The 15,819-nt window shown below is 41.0% G+C and overlaps 1 protein-coding gene across 2 annotated transcripts in view; it reads left to right on the forward strand.

The window, feature by feature from the left end:
* Window positions 1-12,760: 12,760 nt before the first annotated feature.
* Window positions 12,761-15,819, forward strand: part of CTPS1 (CTP synthase 1) — a 39,877-nt gene continuing 36,818 nt past the window's right edge. Inside the window, exon 1 of one of the 2 annotated variants that reach the window (XM_074217754.1) lies at window positions 12,761-12,863. The gene's annotated coding sequence lies outside the window, so the exon portion shown is untranslated. Of the gene's footprint in view, window positions 12,864-13,396; window positions 13,923-15,819 lie in introns of those variants that run through there. The other variant, XM_074217755.1, reaches the window with a different exon arrangement.

Genomic DNA, 15,819 nt, shown 5'->3' on the forward strand with positions numbered 1-15,819 from the left:
TTTTGTAACTGTATGTATTTTGCTCATGCAAAAGTTTTTTTCTATTTTTACAAAATTGTCTATTTTGTCCTCTCTTATCATTTCTAACCTATATTTAGTTAGGAATTTTCCTTCAATCATATTTGTGAAAGGTATTTTCTCTTCTCTTCTAATCTTTTTATACTAGGACTTTTTATATTTATGTTTTACATCCAATTGGAGATATACAGTTTAGATTGTTGATGAAAATCTGATTTCTGCCAGATTTGCTTTCCAGTTTCCCTAGCTGTATGGTCAAATAGAGTGCCCTTAACTTAGTAGTTGTTATCCTTGACTATATTTAACAAATATTATTCTACCTTGTTTGATTATTTATCTAGTCATTTTCATTGTTCAGTATACATACATAAATACATACATACATAGATAAAGAGATCAGAAATGACCAATGAATTGATTTGGTTTGCCTGGGCTATAATTATTGCTTAAAAGTTAAGTACTATGGGAGGGTCTGCTGCCAGTATTCTGTTAGTTTAAGCTCAATTTGGGTATGATTTGTAGGAGCTAACAAAGGGAAGTTTATTTAGATCTAACACAACAAAGATATAGGACAAGATTGGAAATTATTAAACTTCTAGAGACAGTTCCCTTTATCTCAATATGGAAATAGAAAAAGCTGGTCAAGGTATGCTGACTCTTGATCAATATCACATAGTTTTGGTAATAATTGCTTTTCGAGTTTGGGAGCTACTACCGCCAGTTTATCTATCAATCAAATTATTTTCACAGTGATCCTTCTGCGAAGGAATATTATAAGCACCATAAAGCATTATGACTAAAGGTTCTTTGAAATGATATTCTTTGATGTCTTTGCACACGTGATAAAAACCAAATTCTCTGACTTTTCTATTTCCCAGGAGAGGCTGCTCCTATTACACATAGAGGTTGTAGTTTGTCCTTTGTTCTGGAAGAAGACTATGAGGTAAGGAAGGTGATGCCATGACATTTCTCTCTTACTTAGCCTTAATCACTGAATAGGCATTGCCTTAGTCTAATTGTGACCTGGGAAGGACTTTAGTTTAAAATGACCTAGCTCTCCTATTGTATCCAGGATCAGCTCCTATCATCCCAGATGGCTCCAGAGGAAAAAATGAGGCTGGTACCTTTGCACAGGACCCTTCCTCCTTGAATTAAATCCAATTCCCTTGCATGTCATGGTGATGAAGTGGAAATACTGGGCAAAAAGTAATTAGTTAACTTATTTGTACTTTTCCATAGTGACTTTCTCCCTACAAACTTCATCTTGTGTAATTTAAGGAAATGTTATATTTTTCTAACATCTTTGAGAAAACTTATTTTGTTCCTCTCCTTGAAATGATAGACACTATCTCATTCTGAACAGAAATTTTCCCATCTTATATATACTTGAGATCCTGTAAACATTTCTCCATGCCTTATGTCTAATTGTCACTCCCCAGACATGGCCAGAACTATATGGCTCACTGAAGCACTCCAAAAATGTTGAAATAACAATTTTATTCAAATAATGAGCAAACACATCATCCTTAATTATGTAGGTGATTCCCTAAACCACACTTGCACTGTAAGCATCCCCCCTTAAGTCCTCCCCAATCCCTCAAGCTTACCCTCTCTTCCTTAACTTTCCTTTTAAAAGTTCTATTTATCTTCCCATATATTGCTAGTTCTTGGAACTCAGTCCACTTGGAGAAGCATAATAAACTCTTTATATCCCCGAACCTGCTCAACCCAAAACTACACTCCAAGAATGGCATCACCTCCCTGATGTCATAGTCTTCTTGGTGAAAGGAGGACAAACAATAGCATCTAGAACTAGACCACTGGTCATTTCTTGGCCAACTCCAGACTGTTCCTTATCCCCTCCTCATCCTGATTCTCCTAAAAATGTGCTCTTTGCTTAGAAGAATGTTAGTCTAGCTTATTTGTAATGGTATCCTAGGCCTTGCCCTATGCAAGGACACAGGAAGGACTCAATAAATGCTATTTTATTTTCATTCATTCCTCCTTCAATCTGGTCAAAGATAAACAAAGAGATAACCTTTTTCAGTAAAGTCTGACTTTTAGAGTCCATTGGGTGGTAGTGGTTGTTGTTGCTGCTGTTGTTGTTTTGTTAAAAAGCTCCTAGAGTGATTTGTCATTTCCTTTTCCAGCTCATTTTCCAGATGAAGAAATTAGGATAAAAAGGATTAAGTGACTTGTCTTGGGTCACACAATTAGTGTCTGTGGCTGGATTTGAACTCACATCTTCCTGACTCCAGGTTAGTTGCACTGCCACCCTGCTACCTGTTTAGTGGATCAAAGCTTAAATAGTGGATCAAAGCTTAAATAAGTTTGTCTTTTAATTTCAGGGAATGGAATCTTCTGTGAAATTGACAGTCTTTTAATCAAGAAAGACTGATTAATCTTTAATTCAAGTAAAGTCAAGTTTTCAGTCAAGAACAATCTCATAATATTTTTTCTTAATATCAACACAACTGTTAAAAGCTATATTTCCAGACTAGCAGTTGTTGTTCATCACGTCCAATTCTTTGACCCCGTTTGGGGTTTTCCATTTCGGGGACAAAGATCTTGGAATGGTTTGCCATCTCTCTCTCCATCCAAAACAGTTACGAGAGGATTAGGAAAAATTTTGAATAGAAGTTTGCATTTAAGCTACAGTATTTGAAGAGATGGCAACCCAGTTAAGAAAAACATACTGAATTACCTGATAAGGGAATTATAGGAGTACAAACCAAAGTGCTACATGAAAGAAAAGAGGGTGGAGTAAAGATTGTTACTGATGCAAGGAACAGAGGTGTCATCATAGTGAAGTGGTCTTTGAATTAGATTTTAAAGATTGGCTCATAAACTGATGGTTTGGGAGCTGGAAGGTAACAGAGATCATCAATGCCAACCTCCTTATGCAAGATAGAGGAATTTGAGAATCAGGTAGTTTAAGTGACTTGTATGGGATTGTACAGATGGTAAATGGTTTTGAACCCAGGTCCTCTGAATCCAAAGCTAATATGTTCCAATGCCATCAGAAGCAGGATTCAATGGGCAAAGACAAGGAAAAGAAGGAAAGAGAGGACTCCAGAAACAGACAAAGGCATCAGGATTGAGGAAGCAAGGGACAGCTAGGTGGTGCAATGGATAGAGCACTGGCCCTAGAGTCAGGAGGATATGAGTTCAAATTTGGCCTCAGACATGTAATAATTACTAGCTGTGTGACCTTGGACAAGTCACTTGACCCCATTGCCTGCCCCCTCCCACCAAAAAAAACCCAAATAACTGAATGCTTAAAATTCTTTACAAATAACTGGGAGAAAATAAAACATTTTTTTAAAAAAAGATTGAGAAAGTAAGAAAATTGTCCAAAGACTAAAAAGTGGTACCAGGTTGTAGAGGGTCTTGAATGCCAAGCAAAGATGTTTTAAATTTATCTGGTTAAGCCACAATGAAACAATGAAGATTTCAGAACAGTGGAATATGTTCAGATCAATGCATAAGAAAAATTTTTCTGACAGACCTTTTAGGAACCTATTGCAAAAGCCTGAAAAATGGTAATGATGGTTTATGGCATGGTCATGGCTGTGTAAATAAAAAGTAGAGGATGGATGAAAGAGATGCCATACAGCAGAACCTATAAGACTAAATTACAAATTAAATATGAGAGGAAACGAAGGAAGAATTTTTTAAAGAAGTGACATTATTTCATGTGTGATTTTGAACCTCTCTGGGTCTCAGTTTCTTCATCTGTAAAATATAGGGATTGGATTATATGACCTCTAAGGTCCCTTTTCACTTTATATTTATGCTGATCTAAGAATTATGAGGTACTTTACATAAACAGGAAGTGATTCAGATAGAAACTCTGATATCTGGTCTTCTGTAGAGATCTCTTACTCTTCCCCAAAACACTGTATATGCTGTATGCATATGCAAGGGTGGGGATCTATTGAGTCACTCCTACCTAAAACAAGTGACAGAATACTACATCCAGTATCCTAGTCAAGTGGGAACTCACTTGAATCAAATAAATAAAAGACATTCAAAATTGAGTATTGAAAAGTTTTGATCATTCTAGATGTATAAATTAAATGAAATGTCAACAAAGAGGAAATTTAGTCATGCCCTGGGGTAATCTATAAATCTATAAAAATCTATAATTTATGACAGGGATTATTTGAGAGAGATTCAAGGGAATAGCAACAGTGTTCTAGTTAAACTTCATGAGAAGGAGCTGCTTGGGGTTGGGAGTAGGGAGAGAAAAGAGCTCTTAGGCCTTTGCTTTGGTTTCTTCCCCACCCCACTCCACCCCCATTCTCCTTCAAAGTAGAACCTTGAGCTTCAAAGAATTTTATTTTGGACTTCTCATCTTCCCATATACAGTAGCAGCTATTGGCAGTGTCTGCATCTGAAGCCAAAGAAAAACTGGATAAAGACAGTCTTGAAAAAGCCCAGTAAAAAAAGCTACACCGTGCCCAAGGGGAATTTCTTGAGCATCCCATTATAGGAAGGAAAAAGACTTCCATCAACCAGGAGCTGTGAGGTACTCCTTTGCCACATATGCCCTCTAAGCTTGAACCCACTTTCCCTTGGACTCTGTATGTACTTGAGGGAGAATGTGTCAAAGACAGTGGGATCCAAGGATGTTTTGTAACAACTGTTTCTTACTACATAACCTTAGTAAATACTCCTTTCTAAAATCTGAGTTTCCTTGACTAAATGATTTTCAACTGATAATTATGGTGGCAAACATACAAATGGGAGCTCAAAAGCTACACAGCATTAGAAAGTCATTCACCTAAGTCTCAGAACTACCCCTAGATCCTATGTTCTCGATATCCAACTCATCAGAGTGAGTAGGAACTAGGATTAAGCTCCAAAACATTTGTTATATACAATAATTATTTAGGCAAGGCAGGTCAAACAGGCAGAGATCTTGTCCTCCCTAGATATTATAATTAATGTATGACCTTGGGAGAGACAGATAAACATCAAAATACCACAGATGACTATTTATAGTTAAGACTCACATAGAATTAAGGAAAGAAATAAAAAGTCACAGCCTTTGTTTCTCTGTCCTCTTATTCTCTGACTCCTTAGTCATTAGTTCCACATTCTTCAAAAGAATGAATTAATGGGATGATGTGGGAGGAGGAAGAATTGTGATTTTAACTTTGTCCTCCTACTTCTGAACATGCACAGATTGCTCTGGAGTCCCTTGCTTCATTCTGTCAATAGGAAGGGGAATACATTGCATTCCAGTCTTTTTTTCTCTTCTTAATGCCTAGCTAGTTTATAATAATAATAATAATTTTATTATTACATTCATATAATAGACTATTATTATTTTGATGGAGATGCAACATTATTCAGTGGGAAAACCCTGTATTGGGAATCAAAGAACCTCAGATAAAATCCTACCTCTCTCATGTGTGACTTTGGATACCTTCTCTTGGCCAAAGTTTCTCATCTATAAGGGTTGATCTCAATAACCTTAAATCTCTTCTAGTTTTTATAATCCTTTGACAAGCATTTACAGAATGAGAAAGCACAAATGGTTGCAATCTTCTTTGTTGATCCATCCTGTGAAATCATGGGATCACAGATTTATAACTGGAAGGAGCTTAGAGGTTATCAAGTACAACTGAGATCTAGAGTGTGCCCAAGGCTGCATAGCTAGTAAATATTTGAGGGAATACTCAAAATCCACATCCTTCTTACTCCAAGTCTTATACTGTCAACATCATGATGATAATTCATCATTCATTCATCCAGGATGAACTCCTGACTTTCTGAACTTTATCATGTCAGAGAAATCTTTTCTTGCACTCCCCTCCCTATCCCATCTCTCATCACCTCTGGATTGTATTACCATAGTCAGCCTCCTATTAGGTCTGCCTTTACTCTCTTTTCCCTATGTCATTCCACTACTCTAAGAATCTTTCATAGTAGTTCCCCACTGCTTTCAAAATATAATCTAGATTTGGATTTTCTTTCAAGGCTGATTATACATTACTTCCTCTCCCATTGTCTATATTCCAACCAAACTGGCCCAGCTGCTGTTTCTTATAACTTTCCATCCCTTACCTTAATGTCTTCACACAGGCTTTCTTCTATGGTTAGAATGCTGCCCTTTCTCATCTTAACTTTGTGGAATCCCCAGCTCTCTCTGGGACTCAGTTTAAGTGCTACTTCCTTCAGGAGACCCTTTCTCTGTAGTCTCTTTCCTTAATTATTCTCACCATAATAACTTTGTATTTGTTTTATATATAGCTTGCAATTAATTATCTGTAGGTTTAGTTTGTTGATTGACCTATTGATTGAAGTCAATCTAGGCATCCTCTACATTAGTCGTGTCAACCTTAGGTAGAAAGAGACTGCTAATATATACACACATCCACATCCACACATACATAAACATACACATTCACACCTATAGCCAACTACACCATATAAAATATACATACATATATCATACATACATGGATCCCTATGGAGGCATATTGACTTAGCTACATATTAAGATTGTTGTTTGGGTGAGGTTCATAGGCAATCCATTGGACACCTCTGCTCTCTAGATGCCTTTTGACCTTGAAAAGCCAAGAAAGAGAAAAAACCTGGAAGCAAGAATTATTACTCCCAGTTCCTTTTTTTGGTTTATTCTGACCAACTGCACTTGTTCAAAGTCAATGTATTAATAATGTGAATCGTTGCTTTATCATTTATCTATAAGACTTTAAGTAAATGATTTGATCTCTCTGGGTATGTTTCGTCAACCATAAAATGGGGATACTCACACTTGCAATAGTTATTTATCATAGTGTTGTTTTGAGGAAAGCCATTTGAAAATTTTACAATGATATCTAATTACTATTATTGTTGCCATTATCATGAATAATTGGAACTTGTTTCAACCCCTGCTTTTGTAATATGTAGAAGCAGCTATGCCCCCATCTAGGATACATATAAGTAAGTCTGATCAATAAATATGTAGACTCCAGAGGCATTTTTATCAAATTTCTTGTCTTCAGGTACAATGGTTATATTTTCTTTCTTTGAATTCAAAGCAAAGCAAGTTGCAAACAAGGTGTTTCTTCACTCTGACACCACTGTGAAGGATCAAGAACAAATCACTGTTCCACAGCAATGGATTGGTAAATATTTATCAACTCAACCTCTAGACAAAAAAAAAAAGGTGCTCAGGATACACTTTCAAGTTTAATATGCATGATTAACATTTTCTCCAACACTTTCTTAAAGTTTAGGCAATCAACAAAATAATAAATCAAGTGATAAATTCTAACCTTGAAAATTTAACAGGGGTGGCTAAGGTGGCGTAGTGGATAAAGCACCAGCCCTGGAGTCAGGAGTACCTTGGGTTCAAATCTGGTCTCAGATACTTAATAATTATGTAGCTGTGTGGCCTTGGGCAAGCCACTTAACCCCGTTTGCCATGCAAAAACCTAAAAAAAAATTTAACATAGGTTCTTATAAGTCAGTCTAAGTTGCCTTTAGTATCCAAAAAGATTTCCAAATAATGATCACAAGATTCATTCAGAGGAAAATTTGGGAGAGTGCCTTTTAGTTTCATCTGAAAATATATCTTAAATACTCAACATTGAAACTTTTAAAAAATTTAGAAAAATATCATTCATTATCAATAGACATTGCATTCCCAGAGCTTATAATTGGTGGGTTCAAGAATCTTTACTGCCATGAAACAGGGGAGGTCACAGGGACTCCAGGGCTGGGGGTTCTGGATCTAGTGAGTTAGGCAAGTGAATGCAAAGATGGGAAATCAAGCTAAGCAATCAAAGGGATCTTGGAAGGGAGCTCAGAGGTCATCTAGTTAATCCACAGAGTCATGGGGTTTAGAGCAGAAAGGGACCTTAAATATCATCCTGCCCAATTGCCCCATTTTCTTTATCCAAACTTGTCTGAACAGATGAGGACATTGGGGATCAAAGGTCATACAAGTACTCTGAGTCAGGCAGAACATAGATTTAAACTCACAACTTCTAACTATAAACAGTGACTGCTTCTCCCACTACATCAGAGGCATGAATCCAAACAACAGGCCACACAAGTGGTTATCCAATCTCCGCTTTTAAACAACTTCCAGTGTTGGGAAATGGACAGTCTCCTAAGCCAGCCCATTTTATTTTTGGAATATTTTGAAATTTCCTAATTTTAAAGAAATTCTTCTTTAAAATCTTTCCCTTGTTATTGCCCATTAACTCCAAAGCCACACAAGATAACTAAAACATTTACACAAAGGCCTCTGTTCTCCAGGTTAAATATCTGTAATGCATTTCAAAAAATTTTCATGTAACAGTTTTTTTATTCTCTCTCCAGACTGACCATTTTTTAAAAACTTACTTCAGCTTTTTAATTGCCCTCTTAAAATTAGTACCCAGCAATAGGTGTCTAGCCAGTTCAAAAATGTGGAGAGATCAATAAAGGCCTGAAGTTCCACAAGAGCATAATATTTAGATTTGGAAGAGAGGCCCCCTCATAGAAATTTCTTGTGTAAGGAACAAAAAAAAAAAACCTCTGTTTAACAGATCAAAAAATAATGGAGGGGGGTGGCTAGGTGGCACAGCAGATAAAGCATGGCCCTGGAATCAGGAGTACCTAGGTTCAAATCCAGTCTGGGACACTTAATAATTACCTAGCTGTGTGGCCTTGGGCAAGCCACTTAACCCCATTTGCCTTGCAAAAATCTAAAAAAAAAACATCCAACAGAAGATTTGATATTTGAACTTGGAGGTGATAGGGAGTCACTGGAGTTTATTGAGTAGGGGTAAGGGGTTCACATGGACAGATCTATGGTGTTTTGACAGTTGAGAGATGGAAGTGGGAGAGAATTGTGCAGGGAGACTTAACCAGCAGGCTATTGAAACAGTCCAGACATGAGATATGATGAGGGTCAGTACCAGGGTGATGACAGTATCAAAGGAGAGAAGGGGGCATGTTAGAGATGTGGCAAGAAATTGGATATGGGGGTATTGAAAGTGAGGAGAAATCAAGGGTGACATCAAGGTTATAAACCTGGGTGACTGACAGGATGGTGGTTTCCTTGACAGGGAAATTTGTAAGATGGGAAGGGTTTGGGGGGAAAAGATAATTGAATCAGTTTTTGTTATGTTGAGTTTAACTACAGGAAATCCAGTTTGAGATGTCTAATAGGCAGCTGGAAATGTAATATTGGAGGTCAGGAGAGAGGTTAGGACAGGATAGGTAGATTTGAGAATCATCAGCAGAAGTAGCTTCCCCCTTATTCCTAAATGAGGATGAGGGGAATGGGCCTGAAGCAAGTCTGGAGGGTACTGTCATTCCCAGGGCTTCTAAAACTAACTACTTTTTGCTGGCATGTGATTCAAATATTTCTGGTGGTGATGAGGAAGGTGGCTCCCCATTTCATTTATTTATCCCTTCATGAGGATTATGGGGGCAGGGCTAGAAGCAGGTTTGGTGGTGTCAAGACCATTGACATTCCCAAGACATTTAATATATCTTCAGGAAATGAGCTTGGTGGGGTTGTTTTTTTGGGGGGGTTGTTATTTTTTTCTAGTTACATATAAAGATGGTTTTCAACATTGTTTTTGAGATTTTGAGTTCCACATTTTCTTCCTATTTTCCCTTCTTTCCCCCTCCCCTCGAGGCAGTGAGTAATCTGATATAAGCCATATACATCTGCAATCATGTTAAACATATTTTCATCTTGAGTCAGATTGTGAAAGAAAAATCAGAACAAGCTGGGGAAAAACTTGAGAAAGAAAAAAAACAAAGTTAAAAAATTGATCTGCTTTCAGACTCTATAATTCTTTCTCTAGATGTGAATGGGAGCTTGGAGTTTAAACAAGTAACCAGTAACAAGGTAGCCCAGGTTATAGGCTCAGGGCTATTGGTTTTGGAAGATGATCTGGTGATGTACAGAAGAGGTGAAATATAAAGAGAAGTAGGAAGGATGTAGAAAGACCAGTCATTCACAAATATTTATTAAGTACCTAGTATGTGTCAGGTTAAGCTGTGCTAAACTCTGGGAATATAAATTTAAAAAAAAAGTCCTTGTCCTTAAATGGTGGGTTTAGCATTCATGGCTCCACTGTCCAATTTAGAGACCAATGGGGGTTGCTTTTTCTAGTAGGGTCATTGAAGGTTCAATTCAACTCTATTCAGTTTAATTTAAAAAGTATTTGTCAAGTGCTTACTATGTACAAGACAAGGGTGTTAAACCATGGGGTTACAAAGACAAAGAAATATGAGGGCTCCAGGAGTTAAAAAGCTCCTGCTTCATTTCTATCTCAAGGTCTAGAATAGTGCCTGTGTTAAGTAGTAGGCACTTATTAAAAGATCCTTCAGTAGAATAGGATCAAATATGTGTTTCCAAGTAAGCAAATGGAACAATTTCCAGATGAAAGAACGTTACTAGATTCTGTCAAGAAAGGTTTCCTTCGTTAGGTTGTAATGGAAAATCTGAATTCTAAGAGGTGAAGCTAAGGATTGAGAGGATTCTAGATATGAGGAAGGCAGGGAGAGAAGTGGAAGGTAGAAGGTACTGTGTGAAGACCAGCTAACTGGGCAAATAAATGGGACAAGAGAATGAGTAAAGTAGAGTATTAGTAAAAAAAGACGGGAAAGGGAGGTGGGACCCAGACTATGAAGGATTTTAAATACTAGGTTGTGGAGTTTGCATTTTGTCCAAGAAGTAATAGGAAGGCATTGAAGACTTTGGAAAAGAGGGGCTATGGTCAGACTTGAGTTCTAAGAGTATCAATTTGGCAGATGTAATGGATGGATTTTTAAGATGATAGATTTGTAAAAGGGAACTATAGTAATGATCTGAGGAGGGATGATAAAGGCCTGATCTTGAGCCCAGCCTATGGGAAGGGAAAGACAGGAACGGAGTCAAGAGTTGTTGTGAAGGGAGGATTATTAAGACTTTCATAGTGGGAGTAGAAAAGAGAAGTAAGGGATCAGGTCTATCTGTAATGGGATTTATTGAGTGTAATAGCCTTTCCCTCCCTATTTCAATTATAGTAGCAGCAAGAGATTCCCTAAACCAGAGGTAAGCTGGAGAGGACCGTGTCTCAGTTCTGGGAGTAATCAATGGATCAATAAAAATGTATTGAGTGCCTGACTATATCCAGAGCAATGGACTAGGTGTGGAGGGAGCCATTCAAAAGGATATAAAACAGGCTCCCTGCCAGACTGGAGCTCACAATCAAGAGGAGATTGAGACACAAACATAATTAATTATAATCCAGTATTGGGGTGGAGTGGATAAAGTGAGTATTGGACTTGGAGTCTGGGAAAACCCCAGAGCTCTATCCACTGTGCCACTTAACTCCTCCTGTGGAGTTCTGAACAACATTTTTATGACCACACAACATTATGTGATAAGTATGTTGGCTTGGAGCCAGAAAGATCTATGTTTAAGTCTCACCTCTGACAATCAGTTATATAACTCCAACAAGTCACTTTATGTGCTTTAGGCAACTCCCTTGGGCTTATCACAAGCATAGTCCCAAGCAAAAAACAAGCAAACCCCCAAAAAAAATCCAAAAAAACAAAATACCCCAGAAAGGATCAAAACAAAGTGTTAGGTGAATTTTGATGGAGAGATCCCAGGCTTTATAGAAGGGAAAGGAACATCTTTAAATATTGCCTCAAAATAACCTGGGTTTGGGTCCTGGCTGACACTTTATATGTCTGATCTGACCCTTAGCAAGTTCCTGACCTCTGGGTCCTCCAGTTCCCTAATCATCTCTTAATCACTCATTAAATTGCCAGGCATCATTCTAAGAGGTAGGACACAAAGAAAGGTAGAAGTCAGTCCCCGATCTTAGCTCACAATCTTTTTTTTTTTTTAGCTTTTAGTTTTTGCAAGGCAATGGGGTTAAGTGGCTTGCCCAAGGCCACACGGCTAGGTCATTATTAAATATCTGAGGCCGAATTTGAACTCAGGTCGTCCTCACTCCAGGGTCGGTGCTCTATCCACCTAGCTCACAATCTAATGGGGAAAACTACATATAAATAACTATGTACAAATAAGCGGCACAAATGACAAATCGGATGTTCCCTCGTCCTCCTTTCCAGTTCTAGAAACATCAAGTCCATACCGCCATTATTCATTTATTTATTTATGAAGGTTTTTGCAAGGCCAAGTGCTTGCCCAAGGCGTGTCGGAGGCGGACTTGAACTCCAGGGCTCTATCCACGGCGCCTGCTGCCATTATTTTCCCCAAAGACCGTGTCAGGTTCCGTGCCCCATGCGGGTGATTTTCCCGAGGATTTGTTTGCTCGGCCCGCCCGGTTCTGAGGACTTATTTGGGTTTCCTGGCCCAGGTCCCGTCGTGCTTTGCCATTCCCTTCTCGGGCTCTTTTACTAGGAGGGCACCGAGGTAAGCAGGGCCAGGGCCTGGCCCAGAACCAGGGCTCGGAAGCGCAGGGAGGCCAGGGCTGAACTCGCGGGGCCGGGGCTCGCGGCCTGCAGCCCGGCCCGCTCCGCCCCCGGCTCGGGGCTCTCCGCGGCTGCGCTCCGAGTGGAAGAGAAGCCTGCGGAGGGCCGGGCTCGGGCCGCCTGGGCGCCCCTGCAGCCCAGGTCCTCCCCGAGCTCCCGCGCCCGAGGCCCCGCCCACGCCTGCGCACTAGGGCCCTCCCCGTCCCTCCGGGCCCCGCCCTCCCGCCGCTGGCCCCCCGCCCCGGGACCTGTGCGCGCGCACCGCCTCGCGCCCGCCTTCCCTCAAAGGCCCCGGCCCCGGCCCAGCCGGCTCCTCAGTGACCTGCGCGCGGCGGCCGCGGCGGAACACGCTCCGGAGGCGGCGCTGACGGGACTGGAGCCGCCGGGATCTGGTAGGCAGGGCCGCGCCGCCCCCCGGGCCCCAGCGGGGAGCCGCGGCTCGAGCCGGGCCGGGCCGGCCTGGACCGGGCAGAGCGAGGCATCCGGCGTCGGAGCGGGGCCGCGGCCGCCGGCATCCTCCCTCCTCCCCCAGCCCCCCCGCGCGCCTTCCCGGCCTGGGTGACGGGCGCCTCGCCGGCCAATCGGGGCGCGGGCGGCCGAGCCTCCTGCCCAATGGGCTGCTTGCTTAACGGGCGGGGGGGCGGGCCGGCCGGGGCCGCGGGCTCGTGGCTCCTCGCGCCGGCCGCGTGGCCGCCGCCGCCGGGGTCTGCCACCTGGCTTGGGGGGTCCCCGTTTCCTTCGGGGCCACGGCGAGAGCTGCGGGGGCGCCCGCGCCCACGGACCCTCCGGCCCCATCCCGCCTCTAGCGAGGGGAAAGCCGGAGCCTCGGTAGCGACTCGCCGTGGGGCCGGGGGCAGGTCCCTGCCCCGCCCGGGCCTCCAGACCCCCGAGCAGGGTCGGGGTCCTGGCCCTTAGGGCCCCGGGGGGTTTCAGCAGATTGCTGAGGAGTATGACAGGGATTTGTCAAAACTCCCAACTTGGGGTGAGGGGGGCTCCTTAATGTGGAAAACGAGGTGCTGTGCGAGCCCTTCACCCGCGACTTCACCAGCATCCACAGCTTTTCACGCTTCTGGACTAACTGTACCCCAAGGATGAAGAGGGGGGTTCCTCCCTAGGCAGTCCGCATGGCCCCGCGAGGGGGAGGATGCTCGCTCCTTGCTAACTTCACTGACAGCCCCACAAAGTCGGGGCAGCGTTCCCTGAGGCTGTGAAGTCCTCCTGGCTCTGAGGCTGTTTCATCTCATCCCACGGGGTCCCATTGCCATCCTCCTCCTGTTCTCTTCTCCATTTGGACTTGCCCTCCCTTAGCTGTGTTGACTTTTCTCAACCGCCCCGTTTTCTTCCTCTTGTCCTAAAACTCTTAGTGGCCGGTATGCTTACTGTATTTGGGATGAGGAGGAGCCCAGAGTTTTAAGTCCCACCTCTGATCCTAGCAATAAGCCCATGGACAAGTAAGTCGCATAACTTGTGGAGAGCATGGGGCCTGGCACATTGGTACTAAAGAAATACTGGTTGATTGTTGTTGATTGACCTATGAAAGGACTCTGGGCATAATAATACTGAAGAGAGCTTAATTTACATTATTATTGAGAAGAGCCAATGTGATAGGATATGTAAAGTATTTTCCTGGATTTATGCCCCCTAAACATCAATATTATTAATAATTAAGAAAAAGAAAAGATCATTGACCTTTGCATGAGCAGCATGAAAGGGTCACATAACCAGTGTCAGAACAAATTTGACCCCATGTGTCTTCCTGATTTCATCACTATCATATGGTTCACTTTAGTAAAAATTGTCCCTATCAATTAATAGTAACTCATTTCTTAATTCCTCAGACGCCTTAGGAATTGCTTTCTTTTTTTTTTTTGTTTTAAATGTTAATTATTTAAGGCAGTGGGGTTAAGAGTGACTTGCCCAAGGTCATACAGCTAGGCAATTATTAAGTGTTTGAGGGCAGATTTGAACTCAGATCTTCCTGACTCCAGGGTGGTGCTCTACCCACTCCACCACCTAGCTGCTCCAGGAATTGCTTTCTTCTAGCAATCAATATGAGGTACTTATTATTATAGAATATTTTATATACCCATCTCATTTTAACCTCACAAGATCCTTCTGATATAGCTAATAAAAGTATGATTAGCCCCATCTTGTTGAGCAAACAGACTCAGTATTTCAAAAGACTAGTCCATTTCTGCATAGTAATCAAGTAAACAGTGGACCTGAGGCTTAAACTAAGATTCTGGTTATTTTTCATTTTTCTACTCTGCTCCTGATACAGATTATTTTGTTTTATTGCAGACTAAACTTTCAAATGCATACTTTTCTGATGCTTATCTTTTTTCTTGGGATGCACAGTCTTAATTATAGAGAAGTTTATGGCAAGTTAATTGTTTTAAATGTAAAATGTTTTTTGTTTTTTAGTTTTTGCAAGGCAAGGCAGTTAAGTGGCTTGCCCAAGGCCACATGGCTAGGTAATTAAGTGTCTGCGGCTGGATTTGAACTCAGGTACTCCTGACTCCAAGGCCAGTGCTCTATCCACTGCGCCACCTAGCCGCCCCAAAATGTATCTTTTTAAAGAAAATTCCTAGGTTGTATCCCATAGAATTTCAAGAGTTAGAAGGGACCCGAGAAGTCACAAATCTAACCTATATTTAGCTTGACATAAGTTTTGTGACCCCATCAGCCTCAGTTTCTTCATCTGTAAGCATTAAGGATAATATGAGGATGATAATCACACCCATATATTTTATAGCTATTGGTAACCAAGAATCCCTATTAGGGCATTGCTGACAAGTTGGCCATCTTGCTTTTGCTTGAAGTTTTTTGCTGAGGGGAAAAACCTACCAATACTTCAGGGACAGCTGATTTTATTTTTTGATAGTGCTAATAAATTCAAAACTTTTCCCTTTTTCTCAAGTCTATATCCACCTATATAACTGACAGGTGTTCTGTCCTCTGGTGTCCAGCAGAAAAAAAAAATCTTAATTTCTTCTTTCATAGTTGAAAACAGTACCCAAAGCCTTTTGCCAGGCTACAAATCCCATTTTCCTTCTAACAGTTATCTTCTGACTTAACTTCCTTACCTTAGCATCCTAGTCATTCCTTTTCTTTTATAGCAGTTTCTTAGAATGTTAAAACAAGTCTTTTTCCTGTTGAAATAGTGTTTTAGTTTGGGCTAGCATTGGACTTTTTGTATTAAGTGGACATTAACTTAAGCTAAATTGGAAGAGGTTTACCATACTCAGCACGGCTTGATGCATTTTCTTGTTGAAGCAGTCCTTCAAAACTGTTAATGCATCAGTAGAAATGATGTGACTTGAATTTAACTTCAATGGAAATTGATCT

Source organism: Macrotis lagotis, chromosome 1 (genome assembly GCF_037893015.1).
Source record: "Macrotis lagotis isolate mMagLag1 chromosome 1, bilby.v1.9.chrom.fasta, whole genome shotgun sequence".
NCBI classification, from domain to species: domain Eukaryota; kingdom Metazoa; phylum Chordata; class Mammalia; order Peramelemorphia; family Peramelidae; genus Macrotis; species Macrotis lagotis.